This window comes from Lygodium microphyllum, unplaced genomic scaffold, assembly GCF_053477565.2.
Source record: "Lygodium microphyllum isolate KBCC unplaced genomic scaffold, Lygodium_microphyllum_v1.1.10 scaffold_50, whole genome shotgun sequence".
Taxonomy (NCBI): Eukaryota; Viridiplantae; Streptophyta; class Polypodiopsida; order Schizaeales; family Lygodiaceae; genus Lygodium; species Lygodium microphyllum.
The window spans coordinates 627,735-646,107 of record NW_028229533.1 but is presented as its reverse complement, the minus strand read 5'-3'; the positions used below and the strand labels follow the sequence as shown (position 1 = coordinate 646,107).

The 18,373-nt window shown below is 49.8% G+C and overlaps 1 long non-coding RNA gene across 1 annotated transcript; it reads left to right on the top strand.

Annotated features, from left to right (window-relative positions):
• Positions 1-712: 712 nt before the first annotated feature.
• Positions 713-18,113, top strand: LOC148008895 (uncharacterized). The gene is made up of 3 exons (XR_015689888.1): positions 713-890; positions 1,001-1,079; positions 17,636-18,113. It is a non-coding gene; the product is annotated as an uncharacterized LOC148008895 (long non-coding RNA).
• Positions 18,114-18,373: the final 260 nt, after the last annotated feature.

Below are 18,373 nucleotides of genomic sequence, written 5' to 3'. Positions count from 1 at the left end.
TTGATTTCCCCTTTGTTGCATAGTTATTGTTTTGGAAGTCTGTAATTTGCCTAGGGACAATATTTCACAAGGAGATTTATTAACAGAATCATTCTTTTCTCTGAAAAATACAAAAGTTCTTTTGTGAGCAAATGGCTCAAAGATGTATCTCTTGCTGGATCTCTTTTGTCATTTCCAAGGGTTGTATTTTATCCCGACCTTAGTATATCTGATTGAGGTGGTTATTAATAGAACATTAGTTCATGGGACAAAAATTACAATTTATGTTTCCTAATTGATTTTCTTTTTTGTGATCTGGTTCTTCCTTTACAATGGTGTAGCTTCAAGTTTGTTTATGTATGGACTCTGTCATCACCCATGCGATATTATGTTTAAATCCCTAAATATGAAGGTTGGATCATTTTTTAAAACATTATTATGGGGAATGCAATGGATTGATAAGGACCACCTTCCTAAGCAATCGGATGCACCAACACCTACATATTGTAATCAATTTCAGCAGATAGGTTTGATGCATGGAATTTATTTTTCATTTTTTATATGTAGCTGCACATTGCCAGCTCTTCACTTTGCACATTCAGGTAATAGTAACAATAGTTTTTCTGGAAAAACGTTAGTAGATAGGGTGCATGCATGGCACATGGAAGCATATAAAGTATGCAAGTCTTTGTTAATTGAGTTTCTCTTTTTCTTGGGTGGATTGAAGGTCTACCGATAACACCATCTACCAGTAAAGGCAGTTCATCAGGATTTAGACGGTCTATATCAGGAAATGATGTAAGGGTTCCTCGATCACCACCTTCACAAAGGACAGGACTCCAATCTAGTGCTGTTCCCCTTTCAGACCAAACACCTCGAGTTGATGGAAAGGAGTTTTTCCGGCAAGCTAGGTTTGATATCACCAACTTAGTAAACAGCAAAATACAAGACAGGAATTTTCTTCTAGTACTAACAAATTAACAATCACCTAGTATTCTCTTTGCTTCTTGCAATCAAACAGGAACCGTTTATCATATCAGCAATTTAGCGCTTTTTTATCAAACATCAAAGAGTTAAATGCACATCGACAATCAAGAGAGGTGAGATTTGATACATGTTAGAAGATTTGACATTATATTAAAATTTCTGATCATTACTTTACATGAGTAATCCAATGCTTGATGCTTTTTTTTTTGCTAATAAAGTGTGGCTAATTATATTACTTCAGAAAAAACCTGAATACAAAGAAGTGCTCATGCTCAACAGACTAGCTGGAGCTGATGCAGAGTCATAGATATATCAAGTATACAAGCCTCTCAGGGCGGTCTAGGGGGGATGGGGGCAAGAAGCCATGGAGGGGGAGTGTATCGCCGTCTCGGGCTGCTTGCTTGCATCACGAAAAATAGGTATTGGCCGCCCCAAGTGCACATGAAATGAAAACAGAGCTCCTGATGAGCTCGAGACTCGCCCTACACCTGGTCCCATCGGCCGCCGAGGGAGTGGATGATGGAGGTCCAGGGCTCTGCTAAAGTCACCTGTACTGAAAGTCTCTCCCTGCCAAAAACCTCCTGACAATGCGCCTTCCAGATATGCCATCCAGTAAGACTCCCCACAATCTCCCATATCTCAAAATGGTCTGTTGTGGGCTCTAGTACCTGGCGGATGGGTAGAGCCTCCAAACCGACCATCGCTCACGACCCAACCTCAATAATGAATATTGTGTCGTGCATCCCAGCCTCATACAGAAGGTGACGGCCCTGGTTGACTGCCTGCCAGCAGAAAGCTCCCTAAGAGATACATCCAAGGCTGGGTGCTATATGGCGGAGGATGTGGCATGCTCCTCTCCACACGAGCTATACCGCCTCACACGACCAAAGGTAGTGCTTTGGAGTTTCTAGAAGCTGCTGTGTGCAGCGTTTACAACCTCCATCCTTCTGCATTTCGACTAACTCCCCACCACCAGGCCTCCATGTGCGACCATCCATAAGAAATATGATACTCTCCTCGGCCTCCAGCTATCCCATGGGCGGCGCCAGAAGGTCTGTCGAAAAGCATCCGTGATGCTGTGCTTTGCCCAGTATCTGCTACGCGACGGTGCCCAATCCATGCCCTCTTGTATCAGTACGTGTCTGCCAATCCTGGCTGTGTACTCTAGGAGGCTTGGTGGCTTCTTCCCAACCGCAGTGGCCGGCCATAGGCACTCTTCCGGATCCCACTCTAGCTCATCAAGTGGCCTACCCTCCCAAATCCAGAGGCGCCACTCCTGGAGCTCCTCCCAAAAAACATAAGGGTTCAGCCACCATGTCTTCCTTTGAAGGCCAACCACCCAAATCCTCCTCCATATGAAAGGGCAGTTGCCCCCTCATCCCGCTGCCCTCTCTCAAGGGCCAGACGCCCCCCCTGCTGCACGGTGAAGAAAGTCCCATGTGGGGCGCTGCCCACTCTATTTGCCACCTATAGGGGGATACTTGTTGGTGAAAACCTAGCGGTCCATACCTCCCCAGGCTCTACCGGCTCTCGTATTGGAGGGGGCAAGCCACTCCTGAGGTATTGCTCCGTCAATCTCCGTCCTCCTCAACTCAACTCCTCTTTGGCAACCTGATGCCCATTGCAACACCTCCTCGTCCACCATCTTGTCCCAACCAGCCCACTAGATGTGGAGGCACTCGCCAATCTATTCCCCATCCCGATCTGTGACTTGGGGATTCCCAATCACCGGCTGGCGGTCTATCTCCTCTTGGTAGCAGCCTGGTGGGCTCTGAATTAGGGACTTATGAAGGCCCTGCCACACACGAAGTAGGCTTCGTAGGAAGGGGGATCTGGGGGGCGTGATTTGGGCCATTGTGAAGATCCATCTCAAGGACGGCCTCCAATCATTGCCAGCCTTGGTCTACACACCTAGAGACCCTTCTGCAATAGGACCTTCCAGGTCTGCCCTCCTGGTGTGAGACCGCGGACTACTATCTTGCCCAAAAGGGCCAGACTCTAATACTCTGGGTCGATGATCCCAAGCCCTCCCTCTAACCAATGCCGAATGATGGTCGCCCACGCCACCTTGGCCCGGGAGTCCCTGGAATTGTCTAACGCAGCCGAGAGGAAGTTCCGGACTAGGCGGCGACGCTGAACTACACAGGACGAGGAGAAGCACCAACACGAGGTGATGTACCAAGCCGTCGCTAGGAGGACCTGATTAACCACCAGGGATCGGCCCACTAGGGAAAGGCGAGCAATACTCCAATAGGTCAGCTTTCTCCGAATAGAGTCAAGGACTGGAAGAAATTGTTGGGCGGGAGTGATGTTGAGTCCCACCTGGAACCCTAGGTAATGGATAGTCTTCCCTTTGGACACCCATCTGAATCCCATGTGGACGCCCCACTCCGTGCTAGAGTCCAAGTCTGTAAGGAAACCAACCGACTTTCGCCAGTTGATTTTTACTCCCGCTGCAGTAGAGAACACCTCAAGAGCTAGTCTCACTCTCTCCAGTATCAACTCATCGTCCTCTATGTAAAGTGTTGTATCATTTGCATACTGTGAGTCTAATAGCTCCGTCTCCTCTCTTACTGGAATTCAGAGGCCATGTAACCCGCTCACACGTGACCTGAGGAAGTGAGACATCGCCTTTGCAAAGAGTAGGAACATATACGGGGCCAGGGGGCAGCCTGGCGGACCGATCTCTCTAGCCAAAACTCCTCCCCTCGCTTGCCACCTATGAGAACCCTGCTGGTAGTTGATCTGTAAAGTACGGAGACCTCGTGGATCCATGTATGGAGGAAGCCCAACCTCACCATGGTAGTTGAACTGTAAAGTACGGAGACCTCGTGGATCCATGCCTGGAGGAAGCCCAACCTCACCATGGTGCCCTCTAAGAATTCCTAGTCCACCCTGTCATAGGCTTTCTCGAAGTCCAGGAGTAGTATAGTCAATCCCTGACCACTGTGCTAGGCCCACTGTCGCCTCAAAGAAGGTGAAGACATTGTCTAGGATGCTCCTAATGATGTCTGGAAGCACAGGGCCGAGTCGCCTACCAATCATCTTTGCCAATGCCTTATAGGCCACTCACAACAGGGTGATCGGTCTCCACTAGGATAGCTCCAAATGGTCTCCCCCTTTGGGGAGGAGGCTGATAGGACTTCCCAATAGACTCCTTGGCATCCGTCTGCGGAAGTGTAAATCTCCTAGAAGGCCAGTAGTAAGGGTTTCTTCACCACCTCCCAGTAGGTAGTGAAGAAGGCCTTAGAGAGGCCATCCTCTCTCGGGCATTTCTGCCTGTCCTGTGTATGGAAAGCCTCCTCTAGTTCCTTTTTTGTCAAGGGGTCTAGGAGGGAGCATCCCATCTCCTCTGTGACGAGGGACAGGATGTGATCCCAGACCTGCTGTCTATATCGTTGTCCTCTAGTTGAGGTTGTCTCTTGCTGGAAAAGGCGTCTGTAGTAGTCAATGGAAATCTCCATCACCTTGTTTGGGATAGAGCGGATCCTCCCATACTAATCCTAAAGGTTGCATATCTGCTCACCTGAGGTGCAGGGCTAATGCACCTGGAAAAACTCCCTGCATATCGTGTCCCCCTTCCACGCCCAAAAGGCTGTTGAGATGCCTGTTCTCTAGGCCGGCGATGGTTGCTCGTATGCGCACCTCCTATGCGTGGAGGATGGGATCCCTTGGTGCCTCCTGTAGTAATTTCTACGTGGCTGCTAGGTCCCGCCGGAGTGCTCTCTCCTCCTTCCAACTTTGCTACTTGGCTTGTAGAACTACCTCTTGGCAAATACTGCTCGACTCGGCTAGGACCTTTGCAACCTCCTCTACGATCTGATCCCTCATGCCCCACTCCCTATTCCAAATATGCTCAGTCTGTCTCTTCACCTCCTCTCTCCTGTAGATCGAGTCAGGGATCTGAGAGGATCGTGTGTCTAGGGCAGATGTTGGGGGATCAAGTGTCAGGAGAACTGGGCAGTGATTGGACAAAGTGTGTCTAGGGCAGATGCTGGGGGATCAAGTGTCAAGAGAACCGGGTAGTGATCGACGGACAAAGTGGTGCCAACCAACTGCCCTATCTGGCCTTCGCGAGAGCATCCCCACTCTCCCACATAGAAGCAATCCAACCACTCCAGCGCCTAGCCGCCTGTATCCCCAAGAGAAGACCAGCGACCTCTCTCCCCTTTGGAAAGTTGGGTCTCTCCAAGCATCGCGTGCTTTTACTGCTAGTAGGAAGACCTCCCATGCCTTCTCCTCCTCCCCAGGTAGTTTCTGCCTCTGCCCTGTTGGTCCTAAGGCCTCCAAGTTGTTGAAGTCTCCTCCAACAATCTAGGAGTCCAGCTTTGGGAGTCCTGCTGCGATCTCCACCCAAAACCTGTTGCGTGCCCTAACCTCAGTAGGGGCATAGATATTGAGTACTCCCAAGGCACGAGTCCCCAATATCCAATCTAATCCATAGAACCCTCCCTACCACAATCGTCCCATGGTCCCGTACAGAGGTGGTGAGGCTCGTACCAATAGAGTTGCATACGCCTCACTCGTGGCGTGGGCACTGATGGCATGCTCCTAGTAAGTCTATGAACTGCTCGAGAGTACCTTCCCTACCTGGTGGGCCTGGGTGGGAGTGAGCTTGTGCTCTTGTAAAAGTAAGATGTCGATCTGTCCGACAAGGGCAGGCTATAGCTTCTACCGAACAATCAACTTCCTGGAACCATATGCTCCATTATAGTGGAGGCTGTTCACATTCCAGGATGCAAGATGTAAACTCATAGGGATACCTATGACTAACCGAACAACTATCTATTCGGTGTGGAAGCTGCTAATGAAGAAGAGGAGCTATGAGGCATGCAAATGTGCTTTGCTGCTAGCTTGGACGATGAACTCCATTTCCCCATGGTAGCCCTCCCGAGGGGGGACCATGGGAGTGATTGAAGCGCCTAGTGGTATCACCAGGGCATCTATTAGCCAGGCTGAGAGGCGAGACTCTGTACACTGGTAGAAACGGGTTGCCTGTGCCAGGGGCCACTCAAATCACATCCATCGGAGCTCTCCACTACAGAGGGGCTCGAAAGATAATGCTCAGATGTGGGACCTTGGCCCTAGCCCACCAGTTAATGTCCATCATGCAGCCTGGCCACTGCTGGGAAAAAGGTGCCAGTCCACCTCCCATCCATTGGGAGATGTGATCTGGCACTTGGCTCTTCACCTCCTCCTCTCTGTGTTGTTGTCCAGTCGCTTGTGTGAGAAGTCTAAAGGAAGAAAGCGTAGTTTGGTCCATTCGGTGGTGCAAGTAGATAGACCTTGCCACTCCTTGAGTTGCGTAGCACGAAGATTCCCACCTCCAAGGGTAGTGGGACTCTCCGCACTCCGTAACTCTCACGTAAGACCATGGCCGCTGCGAAAAAACTCGTGGTAGTTGATGCGCTTGTCTCGGGAAAGTGCGACGGGTGGCATGGATGGATGAGCTGGTGGCTATGTGGGAGGGGGAGGGGGGATAGACTGCCGGTGAGTGAAGGATGTCGCCGTATGGGACTCCTCACCCCCTGTGGGGGTGGGGGGGGGGGGTGGGTGTGGGGGGGAGGGGCTCACGTATACTGGGTGGGAATCAGGGAGGCTGGTCGGCGAGGGTGATGGTGGGGAGGGGGTGGATCGAGGGATAGTGGTAGTTAGAGGCACAAGGCGGGTGTGGGGGGGGAGATGGTAGCTCTGGAGGAGGGGGGGCTATAGGCTGGGGTTAGGGGGGGAACCGTGGGGAGGGGGGGAGGATGTGGGGGATGTGGGCCCTCGGGTGAGGTGGCCTATGATGCCTCCGTGGGGGGAGGATGTGTAGGCCTGTGGTCCTGCTGGGTGGGGCGAGGAGGGGAGGGTCGCGTGCTGCTTTGGCAGAGGGGCAACGCTTGCTCTTCTGCTCCTTGCTTGCCGTGGTCGTGTCTAGGGGGTGATTGCGGGCCTCCCCTGTCGTCTTCCTCTCTGTCGTCTCTGGACCTGTGTAAAGCCATCTGCGTCCACCTGTGGGCTTGTCGGCGAAGTTGCCTTAGCTTCGAAGCGCGTGCATCTACTTGATGCCCAAAGTCATGGCAACGTAGGCACTGCCCTGGCTGCCCAGTGACAATAACCTATTGCCAGAAAGAGTGTCTACCTGTCTCAATCTCTAGAAATTGTGGTATATTGTTTCTCTCTTTCATTGCCACCCGTACCTTTGCCCATACCTTTGGGACTATTGTAGCTGTCATTGCGTCTGCGAAAGAGGTGGGAAGACAGCGCCGAAGAGCCCGCGTCCAAAGTCTTCCACTAACTGGTGATACTCTATCGCCAGTCCGGGGAAGAGTAGGGTGACCGGGTGTCTAAGAAAACTATTGTGGAGCGTGAATGCCTCCACTGTGAAGCCACTGTATGAGGGAACCATGTGGATGATCCCCTTCGTGGAAGCATAGGGCGAACTAGCTAGTAGCTCACGCATTGCGTTTGTTGAGATGAGTCGTACCACGAAGATTCCTTGACCCATTAGAACAACCTCCATAATCTGCACTGTGCCGATGCGTAGTGTGGAGTGAAGCCAATCCCAAAGCTGAGCCCTAGATGGGGAGTGTCCTACTACCTAACCAAAGATCACTGTTTCTTTAAGCTCCAACTTTGTGGTACGGACGGCTAAGTGTTGTTCTTCTTAGAGAGGACGATGCACAAGGTGTTTGACTGGGGGGGCACTCGTAGAATGCATCGGCGTCTGGCCAGAGGTTTCCATTGCGCATCCCTGCTGAGAACCTACCAAACACGCTGCTGTGCTACCGGAAAGAGGGGGGGGGGGGGGGGATGCTGTTTTCTGACAGTGGGGGAGATGCTGAACCCCAGGACGGCGCAATGGAAACCTCTGGTCAAACACCGGCGCACTCAGCACCCGGTCACCTTCTTTTCCCCGACCTAGCGATAGAGTATCGCCAGTTGGTGGAAGACTTTGGATGCCTCTTCGACACTGTCCTTCCCGCGTCTTTCGCGGATGCAATGACAGCAGCAGGAGTCGCAAAGGTACGAGTGACAGTGAAAGAGGTCAAGAATATCCCACAGCTCCTAGAGATTGAGGCGGACGGGCACTCCTTTAGGCAGCAGGTCATTGTGACTGGCCAACTAGGGCAGTGCCTGCGCTACCACCACTTTGGGCATCAGGCAACAGTTCGTACGCGTTTCAGAGCAAAGGCGGTTCCGCCGACAGGCCCGTAGGTGGACGCTGATGGCTTTACTCAAGTCCAAAGACGACAAAGAGGGAGACGGCAGGGGAGGGTGCAGCCAGCTCCTCAGACCCACTCTCGTCAGCAAGGAGCAAGTAGGCGAGTGACACTCCCTTGGTAGAGCACTCCACAGCCTCCCCCTACCCACCCCACCCAGCAGGAGCGCAACCCCCCACATCCACCACTCGCGCCACGAACTACCTCACTTGAGATCCCACAGCCCCCACACCCATCCCCCCCCCCCCCCCCCCCCCCACATCCCATGTCCCCTCCCACCCCCCCACTGACCCTGGCCCACAGCCCTTCCTTTCCAGGGCCACTAGCTCCCCCCCATACCCGCCATGCACCTCCGCCCATCCCACCATCCCTCAATCCTCTTCCCCTCCACCACCCCCCCTATTGAGCAGCCCCCCTGATTCGTACCCGGTTCAGGTGATCCCCCCAGACCCACCCCCCCCCTTTCACAGGAGGTGATGAGCCACACACGCCTACATCATCCTCGCACCAGCAGTCTTCCCCCTCCCATATAGCCACCAGCTCATCCGCCCCTGCCGCCCGTCTCACTTTCCCGAGACAAGCACAGTTGTTGCCATAGGAGTTCTTCCGCAGTGGCCCATGGTTCTACCTGAGAGTTGCGGAGTGTGGAGAGTTTCCACTACCTCTAGAGGTGGGGATCTTCATGGTTCGTAAGTCAAGGAGGGGCAAGGTCCATCTACTAGCACCACCGGATGGATCAAACGCCTTTTTTCTTCAGCTCTCTCACTCAAGGGAGTGGACGACTACACAAATTGAGGAGTTGAAGAGTTAGGTGGCGGACCACATCTCCCAGTGGATGGGAGAAGAAGGTCTACCACTATTTGCATAGCAGTGGCCTGGTTGCATGATGGACATTAACTGGTGGGCCGGTGCCGGGGTCCCACACCTGAGCATTATCTTTCGAGCCCCTCCACAGTGGAGAGCTCCGAGGGATGTGATCGAGTGGCCCCTGACACAGGTGGCCCGTTTCTATCAGTGTACAGAGTCACGACTCTCAGCATGGCTGATAGATGCATTGATAGTACCACCTGGAGCATCTATCACCCCTATGGTCCGGTCGAGGTCCACCATAGGGGATTGGAGTTCGCCGTCCAGACCGGCGGCAAAGTATATTTGCTTGCCTCATAGTTTCTCCTCCTCATCAGCAACCTCTACACCGAACAGATGCCTGTTCGGTAAGTCACAGGTTTCCCCATGAGCTTACACCTTGCATCTTGGAATGTGAATAGTCTGCACTACAGTGGGGCACGTGGTTCCAAGAAGTTGATTGTTTGGCAAGAGTTGCAGCGTACCCTTGTCGGACGGATCAACATCTTACTTCTACAGGAGCACAAGCTCACCCCCACCTAGGCCCAACAGGTAGGGAAGGTACTTTCGGGCCAGCTCGCACACTTACTGGGAGCATGCCATAGGTGCCTATGGCAGGAGTGGAGGCGTATGCACCTCTATTGGTTGGAGGCTCACCACCTATGTACGAGACCACGAGACGATAGTGGCAGGGAGGGTTCTATGGATTAGATTGGATATTGGGGACTCGTGCATTGGAGTCCTCAATGTCTATGCCCCTACGGAGGTTAGGGCACGCAGCAGGTTCTGGGTGGAGATCGCTGATGGACTCCGAGAGGTGGACTCCTGGATCGTTGGAGGAGACTTCAACAACTTGAAGGCTTTGAAGGACCAGCAGGGTAGAGGCAGAAACTAATAGGGCATGGCTGGGGAGGAGTAGGAGGCATGGGAGGTCTTTTTGATGGCAGTAGGAGCACGCGATGCGTGGAGAGACCTTGCCTTCCACAGGAGGGAGAGGTCGCTGGATTTCTCTTGGGGATACAGACGGCTAGGTGGTGTCTTGTTGGAGCGGTTGGATAGGTTTTATGTGGGAGAGTGGGGTTGCTCTTGTGGAGGCCAGATTTGGCAGTTGGTGGGTACCACGCTGTCCTATCATTGCCCGGTTCTCCTGACGCTTGATCCTCCAGTATCTGCTCTTGACGCACGATACTGTCGGATCTCGGACTTGATCCGTAGGATGGAGGAGGTGAAGAGATAGATTGAGCAGATTTGGATGAGAGAGTGGGGCAAGAGGGACTGGATGGCAGAGGAGGTTGCAGAGGTCCCAGCCGAGTCGAGTAGAATCTGCCAAGAGGCAGCCATACAGGCCAGGCAGCAAAGTTGGGAGGAGGAGAGAGCACTCCGACGGGACCTTGCAGCCACGCAGAGACTATTACAGGAGACACCAGGGGATCCCACCCTCGACGCATAGGAGGTGCGCGCCTGAGCAGCCATTGCTGGCCTTGAGGACAGACATTCGGAGTTCTCTTTTCGAGCCTCAGCAGCCTTCTGGGTGCGGAAGGGGGACACAATATGCAAGGAGTTTTTCTAGGTGTACTAGCCTCGCGCCGTAGGAGAGCAAATACGTAGCCTTCGGGATTAGTATGGGAGGACTCGTTTTAGCCTAGACGAGGTGATGGAGATTGCTACTGACTATTACACGTGCCTCTTTCAGCAGGAGATAGTTTTAGCTAGAGGACAGAAATGCAGACAATAGGTCTGGGATCACATCCCTCCCTCGCAGAGGAGATGGGATGCTTTCTCCTAGCCCCCTTCACAAAAAAGGAACTAGAGGATGCTTTCCATACATAGGATGGGCAAAAACTCCTGGAAGAGGATGGCCTCTCTAAGGCCTTCTTCACTACCTATTGGGAAGTGGTGAAGGATCCCCTACTGATGGCCTTCCAAGAGATTTTCACTTCAGGACAGATGCCAGGGAGTCTTTAGGCAAGCCTTATCAGTCTTCTCCCCAAAGGGGGAGACCGGTTGGAGCTTTCCCACTGGAGACCAATCACCTTATTGTCAGTGGCCTATAAGGCACTGGCAATGATGATTGGTAGGCGATTACTCCCTGTGCTTCCAGTCATGGATCTTCCAGACATCATCCATGACACACAGACATGCTTTGTCTAGGACAGAAGCATCCTAGACAATGTATTTACCTTCTTTGAAGGGACAGAGTGGGCTCAGCATAGTGGGCAGAGACTGGATGTACTATTGGATTTCGAGAAAGCTTATGACAGGGTGGATTGGGATTTCCTAGAGGGCACCATGATGAGGTTGAGATTCCCCCAGGTTTGGATTCGTGGGGTCTCCGCCCTTTACAGATAAGCCATGAGCAGGGTTCTCATAGGCGGAAGGCGAGGGGAGGAGTTTCGGCACGAGAGATCGGTTCGATAGGGTTGCCCCCTAGCCCCTTACCTGTTTCTACTCTTTGTAGAGGCGATGTCTCACTTCCTTGGGTTACGCGTGAGCAGATTACGCGACCTCCGACTTCCAATGAGAGAGGAGACTGAGTTGTTAGACTCAGAGTATGCAGATGACACAATACTCTATATAGAGAACGATGAGTTGATGCAAGAGAGAGTGGGGCTGGCCCTTGACGTGTTCTGTTCTGCAGCAGTGGGAGTGAAAATCAATTTGCGAAAGTCAGTTGGTTTCCTCACAGACCCAGACTCTAGCATGGAGTGGGGCGTCCACTTGGGATTTAGATGGGTGGGCAGAGGGCAGACGGCCCAGTACCTAGGGTTCTAGGTGGGACTCGACATCACTCCTGCCTAGCAGTTTCTTCCTATCCTTGATTCTATTCGGAGGAAATTGACCTATTGGAGCACGGCTCGTCTCTCACTAGCCGACCGAGCCCTGGTGGTTAACCAAGTCCTAGCGACGGCTTGGTACATCGCCTCGTGTTGGTGCTTCTCCTCTTCATGCGTAGTGTAGCTTCGCCGCTTAGTTTAGAATTTCCTTTGGTTAGGGTTAGATGGTTCCATGGATTCCATGGATTCCAGGGCCAAGGTGGCATGGGCGACCATCATACGGCATCGGTCAGAGGGAGGGCTTGGAATCATAGACCCAGAGTATCAGAGTATAGCCCTCTTGGGCAAGCTAGTTGTCTGCGGCCTCACACCTAGTGGGCAGACCTAGAAGGTCTTATTGCAGGAGGGCCTTCGGGACTGTAAACCGAGGCTAGGCGGTGAGTGGAGGCCGTCCCTGAGATGGATCTTCATGTTAGCCCAGATCACCCCCCCCCCCAAATCGCCTTTTCTACGCAGCTTACTTCGCGTGTGGTAGGGCCTCCGTAAGGCCCTAATCCAGAGCTCCCCAGGCTGCCAGGAGGAGATAGACTGTCAGCCGGTGATCTGGAACCCCCAGGTCAAAGATTGGAAAGGGGCACAGATCGGCGAGCGCCCCCACATCCAGTGAGCTGGTTGGGAGGCCGGCTCAGCTCGCACCATCAAGACATAGTGGAGGTGTACAGGATGGTGGACGAGGAGGTGCTGCAACGAGTATCAGGCTGCCAGAGAGGAGTGGAGTTGAGGAGAAGGGAGATAGATGCATCAATACCTCAGGAGTGGCTTGCTTCTGCGATACGAGAGCCGATAGAGCTCAGGGAGGTATGGGCAGCTAGGTTTTCACTAGCACGCATCCCCCTACAGGTGGCAGGTAGAGTGTGCGGTGCCCCACAGGGGACTTTCTTCGCCGTTTAGGGGGGGAGGGGCATCTGGCCCTTGATAGAGGGCAGCAGGATGAGGGGACAGCTGCCCTTTCGTGGAGGAGGATTCGGGTGGTGGGCCTTTAGGGGAAGACATGGCGATTGGACCCCAATGTTTTCTGAAAGGAGCTCAGGGAGTGGTGCCTTTGGATTTGGGAGGGCAGGCCACTTCATGAGCTAGAGTGGGATCCAGGAGAGTGGCTATGGCTAGCCACTGCGGTCGCCAAGAAACCACCCAGGTTCTTAGAGTACACTGCCAGGATTGGCAGACACGTATTGATGCAGAAGGATATAGATTGGGTGCCGTCACGTAGTAGGCACTGCGCGGAGCACAGCATCACGGAGCTTTTCCGACAAACTTTTTGGCACCGCCTTTGGAATAGTTGGAGGCCGAGGAGGGTGTCGTATTTCTTATGGTTGGTGGCACATGGAGGCTTGGCGGTGGGCAGTTGGCTTGCCCAGATGCAAAAGGAGGGAGGTTGTAAGCGTTGCACATAGCAACCTCTGGAAACCCCAAAGCACTGCCTTTGGTCATGTGAGGAGGGCAGCTCATGTGGAGAGGAGCATGCCGCATCCTTCGCCGTATAGCACCTAGCCTTGGATGTATCTCATGGGTAGCTTTTTGTTGGCAGGCCGTCAGCCAGGGCCGTCACCTTTTGTATGAGGCCGGGATGCAGGACACGATATTCATTATCAAGGCAGGGTCATGCGTAGTGGTCGATACCCATCCGCCAGGTATTGGAGCCCACAGCAGACTACTCGGAGATATGGGAGCTCATAGGGAGTCTTACTGGATGGCATATTTGGAAGGCGCGGTGTCAGGAGGCTTTCAGCGAAGAGAGACTTTTAGTACATGCAACCTTAGCAGAGCTCTGGACCTCCATCATCCACTCCCTCTGTGGCCGATGGGATCAGGTGCAGAGCGAGTCCAAGGCTCGTCAGGAGCTCCGTTGTCATTTCATGCGCACTTGGGGCAGCCAGGGCTTGTTTTTTGTGATGCATGCAGGCAGCCCCATTTGGCAATACACCCCACCCCCATGGCTTCTTGCCCCCATCCCCCCTAGACCGCCTTGAGAGGCTTGTATACATGATGCATTTGTGACTCTGCATCAGCTCCAGCTAGTCTGTTGAGCATGAGCACTCCATTGTAATCAATTTTTTTGATTAATATAATCAGCCACATTTTACTTGCAAAAAAAAAAGATAAATGAATTGCAAAAATTTATAAAAAACCTTCAAATCTAAAGAAGAAGGCTTAAGACCATGAACTTCACAACAATTTCAGTTTTGAAAACGTACCTCGATTCAGAACTCTCTCCAAAATTTTGAGTTAAGGTTTTGTATTTGCTACGTAAAGTGTTTTTTATGAACATTGGGATCAAGAGAACAAAATCCAGAAATAAGGATGGACTCCCTATAAAAGCCTTTTTATTGGCTTCTGGGGAAAAGTGAAGTCAGCCCGGTTAGTACTGTTTCAAGAGATCTTCAGCACAGAGAGGATGCCAGTCAACCTCTCAGTAGGCCTGATTTACTTGATCTCCAAGGGGGAAGGATGTTAGTTAGCTAATGGCGATCCATCAACCTCTTGTCAGTTTCCTATCAAGTCACTGTCAAGGATGATCAGCAGCAGGCCCCGCCTTCCAGACATCATCCATGACACACTAGGAGTATCCTGGGACAGCAACTTGGCTATTTTTGAGGATACATATTAGGCTCAACAAGATGGACAGCAGATAGGCATCCTCTTGGATTACAAGAAAGCTTATGAAAGAGCCAAATAGGACTTTCTAGAGTAACCATGGTTTGTCTAGGCTTGCCATGATGTTGGATCAGTAGGTTGTCAGCCTTGTATTAGTCAGCCAGGAATAGGGTGATCAATGGAGGTCAACTGGAAGAAGAGTTTTGGCAGGAACAACATACAAGGTTGCTCTCTAGCCTCATACATCTTCATTCTCTTAACAAAGCCAATGTCCTATTATTTGTGGGTTGTCAGCCTTGCATTGTTCAGCCAGCAATAGGGTGATCATTGAAGCTCAAGTGGGAGAGGAGTTTCGGCTGGAAAGATCAACATACAAGGTTCCTCTTTAGCCTCATACTTCTTCATTTACTTAACAAAGCCAATGTCCTCAGTGTTTCATTCAAAAGGGCTCTGAGTGCATATAAAGCTTCTAGCCTTAGTCAGGCAAATAGATTGGCTAGGGTTGCTGTAAGCGAAAGTGCCTAGCTTTCATTTCGCTTAATAAAAAATAGAAATAAAAATCCAAATGTAAATAAGATTTGTCAGTATTAGAAGTTTAGGTAAACCTTTTTTTTTTTGGCTTCCATTACAAGAAAAATACAGACTAGTAATAAAGCTGAATTCTCGTTTTCAAATTATTGCCCGCCATTGTAACATTTAAGCAGAAAGTCATAAGTACAAATGCACCGATTATGTAAAGTGTTTAGCTCTTGTCCACAGAAATAAGTTCTGTTTCATTTCTAACAGCGCTAACGCATTTAAAGCACTCTCTGTTACTATAAACACATTTTAGTTACGCCTAGGCCTCATGAGTTCACTGAAAGCACGTTCTGTCCTTGTAGATGTACCGGTTGAGAAACAAAGCCAATGTCCTATTTTGTCCTGTATACAGTCTCTAAATCACTTGGCTTTAGGCTTCCAGTGAGGAGTGAGATAGAGCTAATAGACTGAGACTATGCAGGTGATAAGATGTGGAGGACATGGCTATGATAGAGAGGCTTCAAGTAGCATTTTAGGTTTTCTGTATCGTGGAACATGTGAAAATCTATCGGTACAAATCAATTGTTCCCCTAATAGACCAATGATGCGAGACCTAGGTTTTCATCTGGGTCATGATATTATGGTAGCTCAATAGCTTTTCTGGTGCCTGGTTCCGTCTGGTGGGAGTTGACGTACTGGCCATTGACTATCCTACCCCTCTTTTCTTGCAGAGTCGTACTTGTTAACCAAGTCCTTGCATGTCACTTCTTTGTGCTGGTGGTTTTTGGGGTTCTCTTGCTCAGCTGTACCACCTAATCGAAGGAATTTGCAATGTTTTGCTTTAGACAAATCGTATGATTCTTTGGTTGAGATCGTCTGGCAAACCATCATTTCACAAAAATCAGAGGGGGAATTAGGCATCATTTATATGAATTATCAGGGTGTGGTATACTCATAGTTAAAAGGCTCACTTGAAGACGATAGACTTGGATGATTCTTCTCCAAGAGGGACTGTAGAGTTGTTAGCTGTGTCTTTGTTAAGAGTATAGATAATCTTTGAGAGGATCTTCACAACTAACTCAATGACCCTTTTCCAGGTTGTTAGCATATGAGACTCTCCTTAAGATTTATCTTCACCACTATGCCAATGACCCCCTTGCTCCAGTTCCTTCAAACAATTTGGCCAAGGAGGAGACTAGTAGGCAACTATAGCATTTGGAATGCGATGATGTCTAGGTGAGAGCAATGGATGGGCAGCAGAGCTAGGCATGTGCTTGCATGTCCACTAAATAGCTTGGCAAATGGGCCCTATTAGATGAGATTCTAGGAGCGATACTTATCAGCATGTATCTTTGTTTGGTTTCAAAAGAGGCTTTGCAAGCCACATGGGGGCAACTATTCTACACAAGGCTGGAGACACCATGTTAGATACCTTGGAGATCAATGGTGTGCCTTTTGAGTATAACACAATTCTTATTGCTAGTCATGTCACTTTAGGTTGTGGAATTGTTCCCTAATGCCACCCCAAGTAGAAGGGGCCACCTTTCTAAGATTTGGGTGAGACAAAGGCCTTGATGATTTATCATTCCTTCTCTCAGCATGTGTGCACGAGTGGTGCCTCTAAATTTGGGATCCTGAGTGCCTTTATCTAGCATTCAACCAAGTGGCCGACATCCTCAATCTCACATTCATTGATAGTAGAGCGGTATATCATTGTGGAAGGAGGAGAGGCAGTCTATTAGCTTGGGGTGTCACCCTCTACAAGCTGTAGAGCGAATTCCAAAATTTAGACAAAAAAGCCTCTATAATCTCCAGGTGAAGGTTTATGACCTGATCAAGTTTGTCACCTTTATTTATGTTTTCTTGAGATGCCATTCAAAGCCTTGGGAAAAGACCCACAGATCTTAATGTTAAAGATTTTTGTATCAGCTCTCAGAAATGCTTTCTGCGAACGCTGGTTAGCTAAGCGATAAAGCTCTAAAGTCTCACATTTTAAGGAGTCTTATCCCACCCCTTCAAATGGTACTAGACTCAATCCATTGATAAGTTTGTCCTATGCATATGCAGGAAGAATTCCATCACACATTTCCTAGATTCGGCTTATAATGTCAGGGTGTACGTTCACAAAATAGATGCATTACCAGAGAATGAGAAAATTTTTGGAGTCTTGGTTGGTTGCAAATGATAGATAAGGATCCCAGTTTAGGATATGGAGATGGCCGTGTTATCTTAGTGATCAAGATGCTTTTCAAGAATTTTAGGCTAGCGAGTTTACTCTGGGTTTTTGTGAGCATTGCTGGGTAGGGAATATATGCTATTACAATGATCTGGTGGCAAAGTGATTCTTCTACCCCCAGTTAACTCGAGTTAAGTAGCCTACTCTTAGGAAAGCATGCTAATAACAAAAGGGCAATGCTCCTGCTCATGCTCGTGCACCCTTGTTACTATTCTAGAAAGTTGTTAATATTTTTATGTGTAGTTACATCATTCCTGTATGTTTTCAAAATCTAGAAGAGTACTGCTACATGCCTGGTTTGATCATTCCTGAACGTTTTCAAAACCTTAAAGAATACTATTAACCTTACCGATTTTTGTACTTATGTCAGTTCGAAGAACATAGGAATGGTTATCGAAACGCTTAAAACCTCTTTCTACGATCTATGTATGCAGGATACTTTGTCAAAGGCTGAGCATATCTTCGGGCCTGATAACCAAGACTTATATTTAACCTTTGATGAATTGATTACACGACATACTTGAGCGACGATGTGCGGGTTGTGCATCTAATGTCGTAGCCAACCCCCAGCAAGCAACGGAGGAGGCCACACGGTTACTGACAGACATCATCTAGTGTCGCAAGGATATGCTTCTTTGCAGAATTGGTTTGCACGCCCTGCAACACGTGAGCTCATGCAGCACTGGCATCCAGTGACGCACCCGCATGTATTTCATAGTTGGCCTCAGAGAAGGCCTAATTACAAAGCACAGAGTATCATTCTAATTGCCAAGGCGTCCCTGTTTAGTAAAATTTAGAGAAGTTTCACTCGATAGTCTTATTGATTTTCTAAATATTTTTCGCACGTATGTTGATTTGTAGAATATTAAGGACAAAAAACCATTTGTCTCCATTTCTCTCTTGATATGTGGCTACCAGTCTTTGCATGAAACCATTATTAAAATCACATACAAGATGAACAAGCCCCAATTAACCACGGTTTGTTATATTCCTTTTTGAGAAATTGATCCTTAAGCACATCATTCTAAAGTTCTTGTCTTCCTTTTGGAGAAATTGATCCTCAAGCACATCATTCTAAAGTTCTTGTCTGGAAGATAGAGAAAACAAACAAGACAATTTGCAACTAGAAAGGAGTCCTTAGTTTCTTCTATACATTTGATGAAAATTATTGC